General features: G+C 34.2%; 1 protein-coding gene across 1 annotated transcript in view; it reads left to right on the top strand.

Annotated features, from left to right (window-relative positions):
* CSMD3 (CUB and Sushi multiple domains 3) overlaps positions 1 to 16,039 on the top strand; it is a 1,276,067-nt gene that overhangs the window by 1,070,062 nt on the left and 189,966 nt on the right.

The raw sequence follows: 16,039 nt of genomic DNA on the forward strand, positions 1-16,039 counted from the left end.
TGATGCACTAGAACTAAGCAACCATAATCATTTTTTAGAGTAAATTTTTAATGATATGGAATTATTCTAGATCACTTAGTTCATGTCTCCAACCGCATTGTACTATATATTCCTTTATTTAAATAGTATCAGTATGATAGAGCACTGATTGTAAGGCAAAGAAATTTAATTTCAGTAAACCCATCCTATGTAAACACCTGTATCTTTTATTTTTATTTAAAATTTAAAAAAATGAGAGTCAAAACTTCAGTAAAGTTTTGTTTTACTCATCTTTTTCAAAAGTTGCACTCATATAATTAACATAGTGCTCCATTACATCCTTCCTTTTTGTACCATAACATTTATTTTCTTCTTTTGAACTTTTTACTACTATAATATATACACATCATTATACAATTACATATATATATATATTATTGTGCATACTTTGTACACACACACACAGAGTTCAAAAAAAGGAATTTTTTTACTGTATTTTTTTTAATGTTTACTTATTTTGAGAGGGAGAGAGAGAAAGCAAAAGGGGGAGGGGAAACTCAAATTCATGCTAATTTTTTTAAGTTTTTTTTGTTTTGAGGAGAGAGACTGTATAAGAGTGGGGAGGGGCAGAAAGAGGGGAAGACAGAGAATCCCAAGCAGGCTCCCTGTTGTTAGCAAAGAGCCCAATGTGGCGTTCAATCCCATAAACCTCCAGATCATGACCTGAGCCAAAACTAAGAGTGGGCGCTCAGCCGACTGAGCCACCCAGGCGCCTGTCACTATCTGTATTTCTTTTCTGGCCATTATTATTTACCCATTTTCTAATTATTAATGAGGACAGCTTTACCATATGGAGGAGGGAATGTTAAAAAATGATGCAGTCTGTGTCCAATATACTTGATATGCCGTTGCTTACTACAGTGATTAAAAGTGAGTATGAATTTGAAGGACATCTGGATGGTTCAGTCCATTAAGCATCTGAGATGGAGCCCCCATGTTGGGCTCTGCCCGCAGCATGGAGCCTGCCTATGATTCTCTCTCTCCCTCTCTCCCTGTCCCTCCCCGACTCTTGTATGCTCTCTTTCTCTCTCAAAATAAATAAACTTAAAAAATAAAATAAGTGAGTATGAGTTTGAGCTACACACGTTTCCACTGGAATGGCTTTGGGGCTTTAGTTTCCTCTTCTTAAAAATGGGGGTGGTAACATCTGCTCAAGTCATCATGGGTAAAACCGGAGACAATGCACATCAACCTCCTGGCAGCTTAAGGAGGTATAGCACATGTGGCCATAGAACAGTGACAGTAGACTTCCTTTAGATTTTTCTCTCATGGCTCCTCTTTACCCTCCACTGAATCTAAATGAATTATCTCATCCAGCAAATAGTCTAAAATAACCTGAAATAATATTTGGAATTCACAACATGAAGTCAGAATATTATTTAACACCCTGTATCTATCATCTCTAAATATGAAAAAAAATGTATTAAAGTAGAATTTGGTGTAAAATTTCTAATAACTCGGATTCTCAAAACGTTCTTGTAAGCCACATGTGACCCTTTTACAGCATACAGTCAGAAGTTTTTTCAGTCTCTTATTTACTTTAAAATATCATATGTAAAATAAGTTATAATGGTCCCATTTTACATGTGAATCCTTTGCTTAATGGTTACTGCTGATTGGAGCCCAGCATCATTTAACTGTAAAGATTCTCTAACAATGAACAATTAAGAAATAAAATTTAGTTACTTATGGAGAATCACTGTTAAACAAGAAACATTTAAGCAACATTATTCTTATTAAATAAAAAAAGAAAAGAAATAGAAGAATGGAAATGTAAAAAGAAGTAAAAATTTTCTTTGTTTAATTTGGATCAAGGTCAGACATACTTGGGGGAAGTTGAATAATTTTATGAATTACATATTGTGTCCTTGATCTCCAGCGTGTGTCCTAAAATCTCATTAAAAATAAGATTTCAGGGATTCCTGGGTGGTTCAGTCAGTTAAGCATCAACTTGCTTTCAGCTTGGGTCATGATCATATGGTTCCTCGGACTGAAGGCAGGTCAGTCTCTGTACTGACAGTGCAGAGCCTGCTTGGGATTCTCTCTCTCCCTCTCTCTTTCCTTCTCTCTCTCTCTCTTAAAATAAATAACATAAAAAAAGAAAAAAAGATTTCACCCGTTGGGAAAAAAAAAGAATGTTCCATTTGTGTTTTGAAGCTGGTTATTATGGCTTTGTAAACCATTCAACCCACACATAATATAAAGTGAATTACATGCATAAGTGTTTTATGTCTATATAGGTTCTTAATTAATAATGAGACTATGATTATAAGTTTATTTTTAAATTTTCAGTTAAATGCATAACTATTCTTCTCTGGGTTGTGGTAATTCAAAACAGATTTGTAAATTGTTTGTTGGTTTTTGGAGTCATATTCTTGTGGTCATCTTTGTATTTACCATTGATCAGTGCTCTGAAGAAAACTATTTCTGAGAGTAAGTTGGGAAGGATGGAGGTGATGCTATTTTAGCTCCTTTTGCTTTCTGATACAGAGTGATTAATGTTCAACTATATTTCCATTGAAGACAATCCAAAACACATTTTTCACACAGCTTCTTTTAAAAGCTGAGTGCTTTATACAGTTCTATGAATAAATTTTGCACACGTAAGTAAAACGCTTTTTTATAATGGAACATGAGATATATCCACTGGAATTATAGCTTATTAAGTAATTTAGAATGTTTGGAAGGATTCTGACATATCTAGACAACCCAAGAGACTTGAATACAATAGTCCTCCCTTATCCACTGGTTCCCTTTTCAGTTTTAGTTACCACAGTGAATTGTGGTGAGGAAGTAAAGATTCTCCTGAGGTACTGCCAGTCAGTCAATAATAACTTAATGCTCTGTCACATTTACCTCACTTCATCTCATCACATAGGCATTTTATCACCTCACTTCTCACATCTCACACAGGAAGGGTGAGTCCAGTACAGTAAGATATCTTTTTTTTTTTTTAAACGTTTATTCACGTTTTGAGAGACAGAGAGAGACAGAGCGTGAGTGGGGGAGGGGCGGAGAGAGAGGGAGACATAGAATCAAAAGCAGGCTCCAGGCTCCGAGCTGTCAGCACAGAGCCCAGCTTGGGGCGTGAAATCACAGACCGTGACACCATGACCTGAGCTGAAATCGGACACTTAACCGACTGAGCCACCCAAATGCCCCAAAGATATCTTGAGAGAGAGACCACATTTACCTAACTTATTACAGTATATTGTTAAATTTTTCCATTTTATTATTAGTTATTCTTGTTAACCTCTTACTGTGCCTAATTTAATGTTAAACTTTATCATGGGGGTGCCTGGGTGGCTTAGTTGGTTAAGTTTCCAACTCTTGCTTTTGGCTCAGGTCATGATCTCACGGTTTGTAAGTTGGAGCCCCACATCAGACTCTACAGTGGCAGTGGGGAGCCTACTTGGGGTTCTGTCTCTCCCTCTCTCTCTGCCCCTTCTCTACTTGCATGCTCTCTCTCTCTCTTAAAACAAATAAACTTAAGGGGCGCCTGGGTGCCTCAGTGGGTTAAGCATCCGACTTTGGCTCAGGTCATGATCTCCCGGTCTGTGAGCTCGAGCCCCGCGTCAGGCTCTGTGCTGACAGCTCAGAGCCTGGAGCCTGCTTCGGATTCTGTGTCTCCCTCTCTCTCTGACCCTCTCCCATTCATGCTCTGTCTCTGTCTCAAAAATAAATAAAACATTTAAAAAAATTAAAAAAAACAAACTTAAAAAAAACTTTATTGTAGATATGTATGTATATTGTAACAACTTTGTATAGTGATAGATGGTCACTAGACTTATTGTGCTGAATATTTCATAATGAATAAAATATTGAATTACTATGTTGTACATAGTACACCTGAAACTAACATAATACCCCCAAAAACAACAGAATCAAGCAATGTTTTCCATGCAGGTGTAGTAATTGTATTATTTATGTCTAGAGACTTTAACCTTTTCCTAGTGAAGACCCAGTCTTGCTGGGATGTTTCTTGTTATTCTGATTGAAGTTTAGAATGCATTCTCCTGCAGGCTTGGTGTTGCAAATCCTTCACCCTTTTTGCACTTTTGTTACATCATTTGTAAAACAAAGAATTGAGACTGGTGGTTGTGAAATCTCTTGTACAGTTAAAATGTCCTATTATTTTCATGAACTACACTGATTTCAGGTCAAATTGATCTTGTGAGTTCATCTGGGCACCTATCATTTTTACATTATTTTGATGAGAACACGCATTTTAAAATCTTACCTGTAGGCTAGTAATATCTTTTGAACACAACTCAATCGTATCATGTAGATTGGCCCAATATGAGAACAGAGGCAAGACAGAATATTAATCATCACTAATTTTTGTATTACCAATTTACCATGAGATCTTTGTTAATGAAAGGCCATATCCCCAAACTGCAATTTTATTAATTCAGTGGAGAATTGTTTAACGTATCTATAAACTTTCTTAAAAGGAACTTAAAAATATAAATAAATTAATTAAATAAATAAATAAATAAATTGATTTATATGTACAAAATTTGGGGTAAGGAGGCAGATACCAATAGATTTATATATCAACCTCAAACATAGGTTCCTTGTTTATCAACTAGTGATGTTAATCCAACTAAATTTTACAAGTGCACCAAGTGAAGGAAAAAAAGTTTCAAATTTCTTTCAGCTTTGTCTGTATACCTAAATGATTTTCTAGTCAAAAGTATCTTTATATGAAAAGCTGAAATTTATCAATATTTATCAATACCAAAATGTATCAATGTACCTAGAATATCCATTTGTAAGTTTCTCAGGAACAGTACAGTATTTTGCACATAGTAAATAATAACTAACTTAATAATGGTAAGGGTTTTTGGAATGAAACTGTGGAAGAATATTAGATGCTTTTGATAATGATGATGATGATGACGTTGCCAAAAATCAGTGATAAGGACAAGAGTGATGGCGAAGATATTAAGACAGCAACAGTGAGATAAGTTACTTTATTTGTACTTAAGAGTAGCTCTTTTCAGGCTAGCATAAAATACTTTTTTTTCTTTCTTTAATAATAGACCATATAGTTTGAGACTCTCTGAAAAGAAAAAAAAAAAACTCACTACAGAAGAAAAGTCTTTTGGAGAACTGAAACAATAAATGATACCAATTTTCCCCTAGTAGAGTTCACTGTGCTCTTTGAATAATACATATTGTGTAGATTTATTTCAATAACTCCTTTATACACCAGTATGGTCAATGTATTCTCTGAGGAAGTTTAAAAGACTAAAAGGATATTTATATTATCGGATGGTTTGGACTAAATGAATGATAGGGTATTTTCCAAAATTTATATTCTGTTGTTCTTATTTGTTTCCATTGTTGAGATTACTATTATCACTTCTGAACGTCACATTTGGCAGAGTTAAAAATTAATGATGAATTTAATTTATTTATATAATTTTATTTTGATTTAAAAAATTTTAAACAAGCAATTAAAAAGGTCACAAGGTATGGGGTGTGTGGGTGTGTGTGTGTGTATGTGTGTGTGTATGTGTGAGTAATATCATGTATATTAAGCACCTGCTGGACAAGATGCTTTACAGATTAATCTTTACAACAAGCCTAGGGAGTGGCTGTTATTTTGCAGATCAGGAAAAAGATTTAGGAAGGTTTATTAGTTTGGTCAAGGTCATACAACACTAAGTAGCAAAGCTGGTCAAATCCAGGTGTACAGAACTGTAAATCCTAGGTTCTTTATGACCAGCATTTTATTTTGTAAATGATTATGAGAACAAAACTTACTTAACAGACTCTGCTACTCTTTTTTTTTTCCTTTGGGTGCAAAAAAGGTGGTTTTATTAAAGCATGAGGACAGTATCCATGGGCAGAAAGAGCTGCCCCTGCTACTCTTCTGAATTCTAAAATCTACTCCTAAAAAGGGCTGAGAGTCTACAGGACATATAATACCTTACTTGTTAAGAGCACAGTATTATATAAATTATATGAATGTGTTTTCAAGATAACATTCATTAATTATTTGGTCATTTAAGACAATACATTTATAAATATACTATAAAAGTCTTCCCCACCTTTCTCAACAAAATATCCAAAAAAAAATTCATATTCAGAATCTTTATCATGGATGTTAATTGTCAGGTTTTGTTGTAGTAAGATTTCCTCAATGACTTTCAAGTCTGCTTATTCACTAGTAGATTCCAGATTGCTGTGCTCTACGAATAATACTTAAGAGATCAGGCTCAAAATGGATTCATATTCCATGAACTCAAATCTTAGCTCTTGCTGGTTTTGTAATTTTTGATAGTTGTTTTAACTTATTTAAATAAGTTTTAGTTTTTCCATATTTAAAATGGAGATAGTGGTGCCTACTTCAAAGGTTAGTTTAAGGATCAATGTGGCTGATATGTATAAAGAGCCCTGCACAGATCCTTACATATAGTAAGGGTTCAATAAATGATAACCAGTTATTATTATACCTTTATGTAAACATAACTTTTATTGATTTAGTAAATAAATGAACATACCAGATCTTCCATTTTCTAAATTTTCAACAGCAGCAAATTCTCTTCCTCTAATTGGACATTTCGAATGGAATATGGTCCAGAAAAATAAATTTCAGAACATAATAGCATTGTATCTACGTTAAGACTAATTAAGCTTGGAATTCCTTCTGTCATGAAAATGTACAAGCATGACTTCCAACATGGTGAAGCTAGAACCCAAGTTAAAGAGATGACTAGTGATTTCTTTTCTTTCCTTTTCTTTCCTTTTCTTTTCTTATTCTTTCTTTCTTTCTTTCTTTCTTTCTTTCTTTCTTTCTTTCTTTCTTTCGCGGGGGTTGGGGGGAACTGAGAAACTCTTTTAGATGTTGCCCTATGATGAACCCCTCCATCTGTCATCCTAAAACAGATGTAAATTTTGCCAGTTAAAGAACTCTTAAGCAGTGGAACTTTGAGAGTTGAGGAGTTCGGGGTGCTGAGCCTGCAGAAAAGGCATGGCATGCGTAGGAGGCGATGTGCAGGGTGTAAAGAATCCAGTGAAAGCAAGAATTTGAATCTAGGCTTAATGCTGAATTGTATGTGAATGTCCCATAAATAAAACAGAGAAACAAAACTGCTCTGATTGAAATAGGACTTCAGAGGATCAGGAACTTTGTCCACAGAGCAGCCTGCCCACCTCCAGAGGTGTTCTCCACAGAAAATTATCTGCTCACTGTGGCTTCGCCAATTAACTCTCAACAAAAATTAGATGACAGGAGAATTTTGATCAGTTGAGATTTATCCTATTTCAGTCTCCCTGCCTTCAAAAGACCCATATTTTTCCCATAAGTATATGACATCAACCAAAGGAATGCATGGATTTTGTTTGCGTCTCGATTTAATCAAAACAAGTGTAAAAAAATACTTTTTTGGAAGGAGAAGATCAGGAAATGCGATCAAAAATGGTTATTCAATGATAGAAAGAAATTATTGTTAGTTTTATTACATATGGTAACCACATTGTAGTTATTTTTTTTGAAGTCTTCATCTGTTAGAAGTAAACACTGAAGTCTTTATGGAAAAGGGGTAGGATATTGGGAGTTGCTTGAAAGTGCTCAAAAGTTGAGGATATAGGAGGGATGGGAGAGAATAAATGAAACAAAACGGGCAAATGTTCATAAGTGTTGAAACTGGGTGGATGGGTTCATGAGTGTTTATTTTACTATTCTCTCTAGTTTGTGTATGTTTGGAAATTTCCATAATAAAAAAAAAAATTCCACTAACTTATGTTATAGTCCACATGAGAATATTTTCCTGACCTGAATCTGTCTGGTCTAGTTGGGATTTGGCAGACATATTCTGCCAAATCTGTAGGAAAAATTTCTTAGGAGTGATTAAAGACAAACACTCATCCAAATTGAAATTGAGTTAAAAATAAAAGTGCTAATAAAATATTGTAACACTTTAAACTTCTAATTTTGCTTTCCTGATTCAATTATTTTAAACATGCAGTAGAATTGCTTATTGTGTTTTTCTTGATTTCATTGCTTTTTGAACACCAAATTAATTTTCAGCTATTGGGAAACGTTACAACTGCCAAGTTGCAGATAAGCTGTTGGCTTGCCGTTGAAAAGATATTTGTTCCTGAAACAATTAAAGAAAACCGAACTATACTTGCTATAAAAGGGTTTTTTATAATGTCTATATGTTTGAAATAAGTCATATAGGCAGTTTGTAATTTTGGTGGTGGGCTAATGGTCATAGCATATACAGAAAACCAGCTTCAGAGAACCCTGAAAGCAAATATTATGGATTTAGTCAGTACACCAGTTTATAGATCAACACAAGTATCACACAGGAAGGAAATTGCTAACAGGAAAAAAAAAATTAGGATCCTGTTTACTGTTATGCATTCAAAGCAGGACAAGATTTCTAGAACTACTTATCTCCTGGATAATTGGGTACCATGGTCAGAGCCATGATTCTGGTTTTTAAATAGCATCTTTTCCTAATTATTACAAAATAGCAATAATGAGAGTTTGGTATGGTTGTTTTCAGAGCCGGAGTGCTCTCACAGTACTCTGTGAGCTGCTAACCTAGCACTTGTAGGTTATTTGCTCTAGGGCAAGATCGGCCCCAGCATCGTGGTGGGGGCAAACTTCTATGTGATTTTAATAACCTTTGGATAATTAGTATATGATTCACATGACTCACCTTAACTAAGATGCTGCATTAGTATAAAGCACCTCATTGTGAGTTAATAGGTTACTAGTATTGTACTAAAAGGATAACTGTAAGTCTTTGGAATCTGATAGGTAGAAAATAGAAGAGTTTCCAAAATACTGATGAAATGCTTGATTGTTATTACATCAGTTAATGCAACTTCTATTCAAACTTTTCCATCGCAGGATGACATTTTGAAAATAAGTAGCACACTAATGTGATTTGGGGCTGGTTTGTTATTGATTGATTGATTGATTGATTGATTGTACAAATGGGGAAGGAATAGAGAGAGAAAGAGACAGAATCCCAAGAAGGCTCCAGGCTCTGAGCTGTCAGCACAGAGCCGGAGGTAGGGTTCAAACTCACAAACTGCGAGTTCATGACCTGAGCTGAAGTCGGGCGCTTAACTAAACCACCCAGGCACTCCCTTGGGTCTGGTTTTTAAAGTTCCGCCTTTTGGTGCTTTTGAATAAATTGTTATAATATTTAACTTTATATGTATGTGTATAATGCACACACACATATATGTATATTTCATAAAACTGAAGTTTTAATTGGCTACTTGTAATCATCTTTAAATGAGAACGCTTTTAAAATTATGAGGTATCCAAGTGGCATAATATCCCAAAAAGCAACCTTGGAGTTTTTTATAAGTACTTTCACAGTGAGAACATATAGAGAACAACGAGTTCTGTATATGTTACTAATTTAAAAAGGAAGCATTTGGCATACATGGACATCTCTACAATATTGTCTTGAAATATTCATACTGAGATGAAAGTATGAAATGAAATTCCTATAAAGCTAGCCAAACTTTTTGATATCTTATGTCACCAACAGTAATTTTTTTATGCTCTCACATATAATCCAGTACAGTTCTAAACACATCTTTGATTTGAATCTTATTTCTGTTCTGTTGGTAGAGTGAGTGCACACGTGTGTTTTCTTTGCCGTGTCGGTGAATAAAATGCAAGCTAAGCGAAATGGAGGTGACTTCTTTACAATTTTTTAACAGAGCAACTAACCAGCTGAGTGCCTAATACAATCAAAACGAACCCTAGAATACAAGAGAATGTGTGGATTTTGAAAAAGGATAATAGGCATGTTGAGAATCATGCTGAGATCTAATAGGAATTTACAGTATTTTTTTTTCCTTTTTCTATCTAGACTCCCCTCTGTGTGGAACTATTTCTTATGTGTTGGTGTTTCATTGCTTTCGCAACAGAGGGACTTAAAATAAAGGGAGCAAAATAAAACAAAAGTAAAGTGCTCTCTCACCTTGCTCCTCTTTTCTTAGTCCATATAGAATACTGCTAATTACACTTTCATATTCCATCCAAAAGGAGAGAATGTAAAATCAAGTAGATAAGAGAAGTACCTAGTCATTCTGGAATCATAAGACAAATGAACCTTGATTAAAATGCATGGAATGTTCCTCTAACCCAACCGGCTCTAACATTTATTTTAAAGACTCATGTATGGAAAGCAAAGTATGAGAAAAAATATGCTATGTAACCTCAAAGGTCAATTAAATTTTTCCTATCATGAATTTTCAGATATTGAATTAGTAGTAGCCTATAAATTTACAAAGCTGAGATACTTATGGTAGTAACTAATACTTACTATTGTGTTTCAGGTACTTGTTCAAAGTGTTTTACCAGTATCAATTTATACAATAACTCACATCAATCGTATGAGGTTACCTTTATTATCATTATTCCCTTTTACAGATGAGGAAATTGAGGCATGGAAAAGTGAAGTAAATTCTCTGTGAGGCTCATCCTAGATTCAATCCTAAAGTCTGATTCCAGAACCTGACCTAACTCTTCACTTGACAGTTTTCATTTTCCTTTATCAGGGCATTCTAGAATTGTAGATTTGTTAGTTTAAAGCCTTACTCCTTCTAAATCTGCTCAGTTGCAGAAACTGACAGTCTTTTAGCTGCTTTATCTATTCTCTCATAGAACAAAGAAGTCGTGTCGTTTCAGTACTTTGGCACCATAGTGAATAAAGTACCATCCATCTGACAACTAGAACTCCTGATGCCTAAGGAGAACTACTTCTCTGTCTTCCTCCACTAAATTTGATCCCTTTTACATCAAAGCAAGTTTGAATAAGACCTGAATTTACCACAAACTCTAAGACATTTTAATTTTACCGTTTACCACCTTCCGCAGAGATGGTTAGATCAGTTTCTTTAGCCATGGCCCATCTGCGTCTGAGGTTCTTATTTTTTATTTTGTTTTGTTTTGTTTGTTTTCCTTTTAAAACTAGTACCCCGTTGGGATACTCTGTGAGTTATTCCTTCCTGAGAGAACAATAAAATTGATAAAAGCAAAATTAAAACCCTTCTGTATTTGCATAGATTCAATATTTATTTTTAATTCAATAACTCCAGCCCTAGTCACTGAATAACATCAATTGTGTCCGAGTTTGTTTTATTATCCTCATTTAAACTTAATTGCTAAATCAGTGAGCCTCTGGTTGTTTTGATGGCACAAGAACGAAGTGTAACTTAAAAAATATTCTTACTAGCTTAGGTAATTGCGGAACATCAGCAACAGTTGAAAGTAAAGAACTATTTATTTATACTCTAAACAAATGCTCACCCCTCTGGGCGCTCAGCCATGTTGTGAACGATGTCCCACCTCAGGTGTCCACTGTACTGTTTTCCACAAAGATACTTTCCAGGAGACTGTTGGTTTGCATGGTGCCTTCTGACAGTTTAGCCATATTAATTCTCAGGTTTGTTTTGGTTTTGGTTTTGGTTTTGGTTTGTTTCTGTTTCTGTTTTTGCTTTGTCTTGTTTTTCCTCAGAGTTTCTTTATACCATCCCCGGCACCCTGTCATCATTTACTGACTTACATTTGGAATGGCTAAATGAAGCAGAATGGATAAAGTCTCATGAGTTAAATGAATGTGACTAAAGGAGAAGTGGTAGAAAAGAGTTGGTGCAGAATAGGAAACGAATGGGCTCTGAAACTTTGTTAAGTGAACACTTGTATCATGCGAACCTTCTCTGTAAATGGAACCTCGCCTCTCTGTCTTGGTTGGATTAACAACCCTGTAAAAATTAGATGTCTAATAAACCTTGATTTACCTACAAAGAAAACCAGATAAACACAATGTCATGTCTTCTGAGTTTATTTGATCATGGGGAAGCAAATGAACTAAGACAAAATTTTAAAGTTGGGGTAAATATCCTGCCTATCTAATCTACATTAGAGGTTTTCTCTATCTAAGTGATTTAATCAGACTATTTAAGTGACTTTTAAAAATCTAAGTTATAGATTAAAAAAAATGCAGCCTAGGATACCTCCTAAATATTGCCCATTAGAGGTTGGCAGAGGAGTTCCTTTTCAAAATGGATTAAATGATGAGCATAGTAATGATCTGTATTAAAAGATGTGCCCAACATGCTCTGTTGTTGGGTTACAATTGATTTAATTGGCTAACCTAGCGTCTTTCCATAGGTAGAGGTAAGCTGCTACCTGAATGACTTCAAATATAGTTAATGGGGTCTAAGAGCAGGACTCTCTCTGGATGGCTCAGCTTTCTGATTCCAGTTCTGTTTTGATACATCATAGAACAGAATCAATATATTAGTTAGATTAATAGACTGTATTCTAGAGTAAAATATATGGAAAATAAGAGGTCAGAAGTAGTTTCAGACATAATGGATTATTTGCATCGGCTGATTTGAAGGGTTATTTTGGGTGGTATTTTCTAGCTTATCAGGATTCCCTTTTCTTCCTTTTCCCAGCTTGCAATAATACATCTATAACATTTTAAAATGGATTTTAATAAAAGAATTAAAACATTATTTTTAAGATCTATTATGCTTAAGAAAGAAAAAAGAAAGTTCACTGGAGGTGGTGTTTCTCGTAAGAAACAGCTTTGTGTTTATAGACTACTCTAATAGGCTGAGAACAAAGTGCTTTTGATGTCCACATGCAGATCTCCAGAGTAAGGGAAAGAAGGGTGGAACTGAGATGCAGAGAATTCTGTGTTTCTGTTGGAAACTAAGAAAAAGAAGATAGAGGGCTTGCTTATCATTCCAGAAGGCATAATCAGTCCAAACTTTGGGGGTTAATTGTAGTCCTAGAACTAAAAAGATGGTCCAGTCATTAAGTTGAGGTATCTAGGTCAGTATTAAAAAGTTTTTTGATTTGTTTTTTGAAGGGAACATAACTGTGATTCCCATGCAAATATAAAATAACCATGTATCAAATTTTTTTCTTGCATCAAAAATTTTATTTAACTCAAGAATTAATGAACATTTTAGTCAAATACTACAGTGGTTCAACAGAGAATTCAATAACCAAATATAGATCAATAGATAGCTAGATGATAGATAGATAGATAGATAGATAGATAGCTAAAATTAATTTATGGATAGATACAGAACATGTCTGTCAATTGGACAATAATCCATTACATACACCACAGGCCCCAAAACACCAGTAACCCAGAAAGGTATGCTAAAAACATCTCACTTACCAAAACCAACATTCAGTTATCTTTGGATCCATCTTAAGCTCTTTCACAATTTTTTTTCCTACAAAGTCTCAACCATGCCAAGGGTGCACTTGGCCATTCAGAACATTTTAGAAGCAGAAGACCTGATGTCCTGAATGTAAGAAAACTAAATAAAGGCATTTGCAGACAGAACTGAAAGGCAAACACAAAGTTTACCATTCAATTCTTGAGATTTCTGACTAAGATTTGGTTCAGGCTTGTAACATAATTTGCTGAGGCAATACTCAACCTGCTGATGTGTAGGAACTGAAATCACTATGCAAATGTTCTTAATATTTCATACTACAAAAAAGGTATTCAAAATGTACTTAAAAATTTTATTTTTCATGTAATAGTTTAGTATGCTCTCAAGTAACTTTTCTCCTAATAAAAGCTATTTTTACTTTAAGATTTCCATTGGCTATGTTAATACAGAGTTAGATAGCAATTAAAGAATAGTAGCTGGGGTGCCTGGGTGGCTCAGTCAGTTAAGCATATGACTCTTGATTTCGCCTCAGGTTATGATCTTACCATGACAGGGCAGAGCCTGCTTGGGATTTTCTCTCTCTCTCTCTCTCTGCCCCTCCCCTGCTTGCATGTGCTCTTTCTCTCACTCTCAAAATAAATAAACTTTTAAAAATGAGTAGTAGCTTATTAGTACTAAGTAAGTACTTCATAAGGCAAGATTCAAAGCTCCACTCCTTCACCCCCTATGCTTCTTAATTCTCTTCATTGTCACCTCAGAATTAGCACAACAAATTACAGGCACGAGTTACTAAGAACACTCCAAGGGCATGCCATACAATGTTTGTTACTTAAAATGATGCAAATACACTGTGTTAATGGCTATATTGTTAAAAGTTACACTTTTCACTCTCTCTCCCTCTCTCTCTCTCTGCCCATCCCCTGCTCTTGCTCTTTCTCTCTCAAAATAAATGAACATTAAAAAACAGTCACACTTTTCAACATTCCCATTTACAAGTGACACAAAAGTCTGCTCGACCTATGGAGAAATAACAATTGTGAACAAGAGGAAAGAAATATTTTTTTCCCTTTTTTCCTTAGAAAAAGCTCTTGGATGACTCTTTTTTTGTGTGTGGGATTTTTTTTTTTATTTGCTTTTGTTTTTGTTTTGAACAGGGGTGGGTGTTATTTTGTTTTGTTTTTTAGATGTTTGTAATGTGGTGATCTGCTTGGGAACTGGGCATGTTTCCGAATGAAACATTTGAAATATTTAAGCAGAAAGATTTAAGGGATGTTGAATTTTAATGTTTCATCTAACGTCTTTCCAAAAAGACATAAAGAAAGAATAGTTTATCTACCAAGAGCCTTGTTGCACATGCTCTTAGCAAAGCTCCTATAATTAGGCTAACATGATTTTGGGGGGAAAGGGGGACACTTGGCAATGGCAACACCTGCATTGTCACTGAAGCTTTCAAAGACACATCTGAAAACACATCAAACACCAATCTAAACAAATACAAAAACAGAAAACAAAAACTTTCTTAATATTTTTTCGAATGTTTTTTAAATAGTTTGGGATTTGGTAGACCAATATATGGATCTTCTAAAAAGGTCTGGACTGAAATTTCATGTGACTTGTAAACTCTTAAAACAATTGCCTACATGTATCTGATTTGATAGAAACATAAATTTGTTTTCATGACTTTGAAGCAATGTTTTCAGGAGGATTGTTTATGAAATACAGCACGTCAATATTCGGGAAGTGTTCAAAACAACAACTCCGTGTCTGTATTCCTTTTCCTTTACCCCACAAAGAACTGGACTGAGATCACCAGCTTATTTTAGCAGGCCAAAAAAAAAAAAAGTATAGCTTTGTTTACAGTATTACGTATATGTGTTCATAGGCAAAACTCAGCATGTTTCAGATGAACTAGCCTGTCTTCATAAGACCGCCAAAGGATGACCATAATCTTGATTTGAAGTGTAAATAATAATGAACTTTTAAAATATAGGTATTCATGCAATATAGTTTAATTACACTAATGTGATTTTGAGTTTATAAAAATTACCTTGGTTTTACATTATTCAACTTTTAAGAAATCACTCTTTTAAACCCATAGGTTTTGTATTCAATAAAATGTTTTAAAGATAATTTTTATTATTTATCTCATTTTTTACAAAACATAAAACATAAGCTTCTTTCTGCTCTGAAACAAGTTCTTTTTTTTTTTTTAAAGTTACAGTTTGGGTTGTTTCTATACTTAATGTTAGGGCATAATTAAAGGAAAAGTAAAAAATAAGGAGACATTTAGAAATACTCATTAGTAAGTATTTCAGATCTGTACTTACCATGAAAAAGCATTCATTTTTTAAAATTTTATACCTTAATTGTTGAGGAATTATAAGTAATATTTATTTTGGCAGAATATTAGCAATATATGCTTAGGAACCGTTTTAAGTTAGAATGTGAACTAAACACTGCGTACCTGAAAAGAATCTCGCTGATATTTTTCCAGTGAAAGTATTACTCATAATGGAATAGCATTTTAAAAGCAATCTACAAAACTTCCCCTAAGTTACAATATTATCTTATATAAAAGAGGAGAAAAAAATTAGAAAAAGGGAAGAGAGTCACAAAGTGAAAAGAGCCAAACTACCAATGGGAAAATTAAAAAAAAAAAAGAGTTATTATAAAGTATTAATCACCAAACTTATGATTTCTGATCTCAAAATAAATGCTGTATATACCCATTTAATTTATTTTAAATATAGTATCTAAAAATTTTATTGCTTTTAGGTCATGGTCATTACCTTTATGACCTGAAATA

The sequence above is a fragment of the Lynx canadensis genome, chromosome F2, assembly GCF_007474595.2.
Source record: "Lynx canadensis isolate LIC74 chromosome F2, mLynCan4.pri.v2, whole genome shotgun sequence".
Classification (NCBI taxonomy): domain Eukaryota; kingdom Metazoa; phylum Chordata; class Mammalia; order Carnivora; family Felidae; genus Lynx; species Lynx canadensis.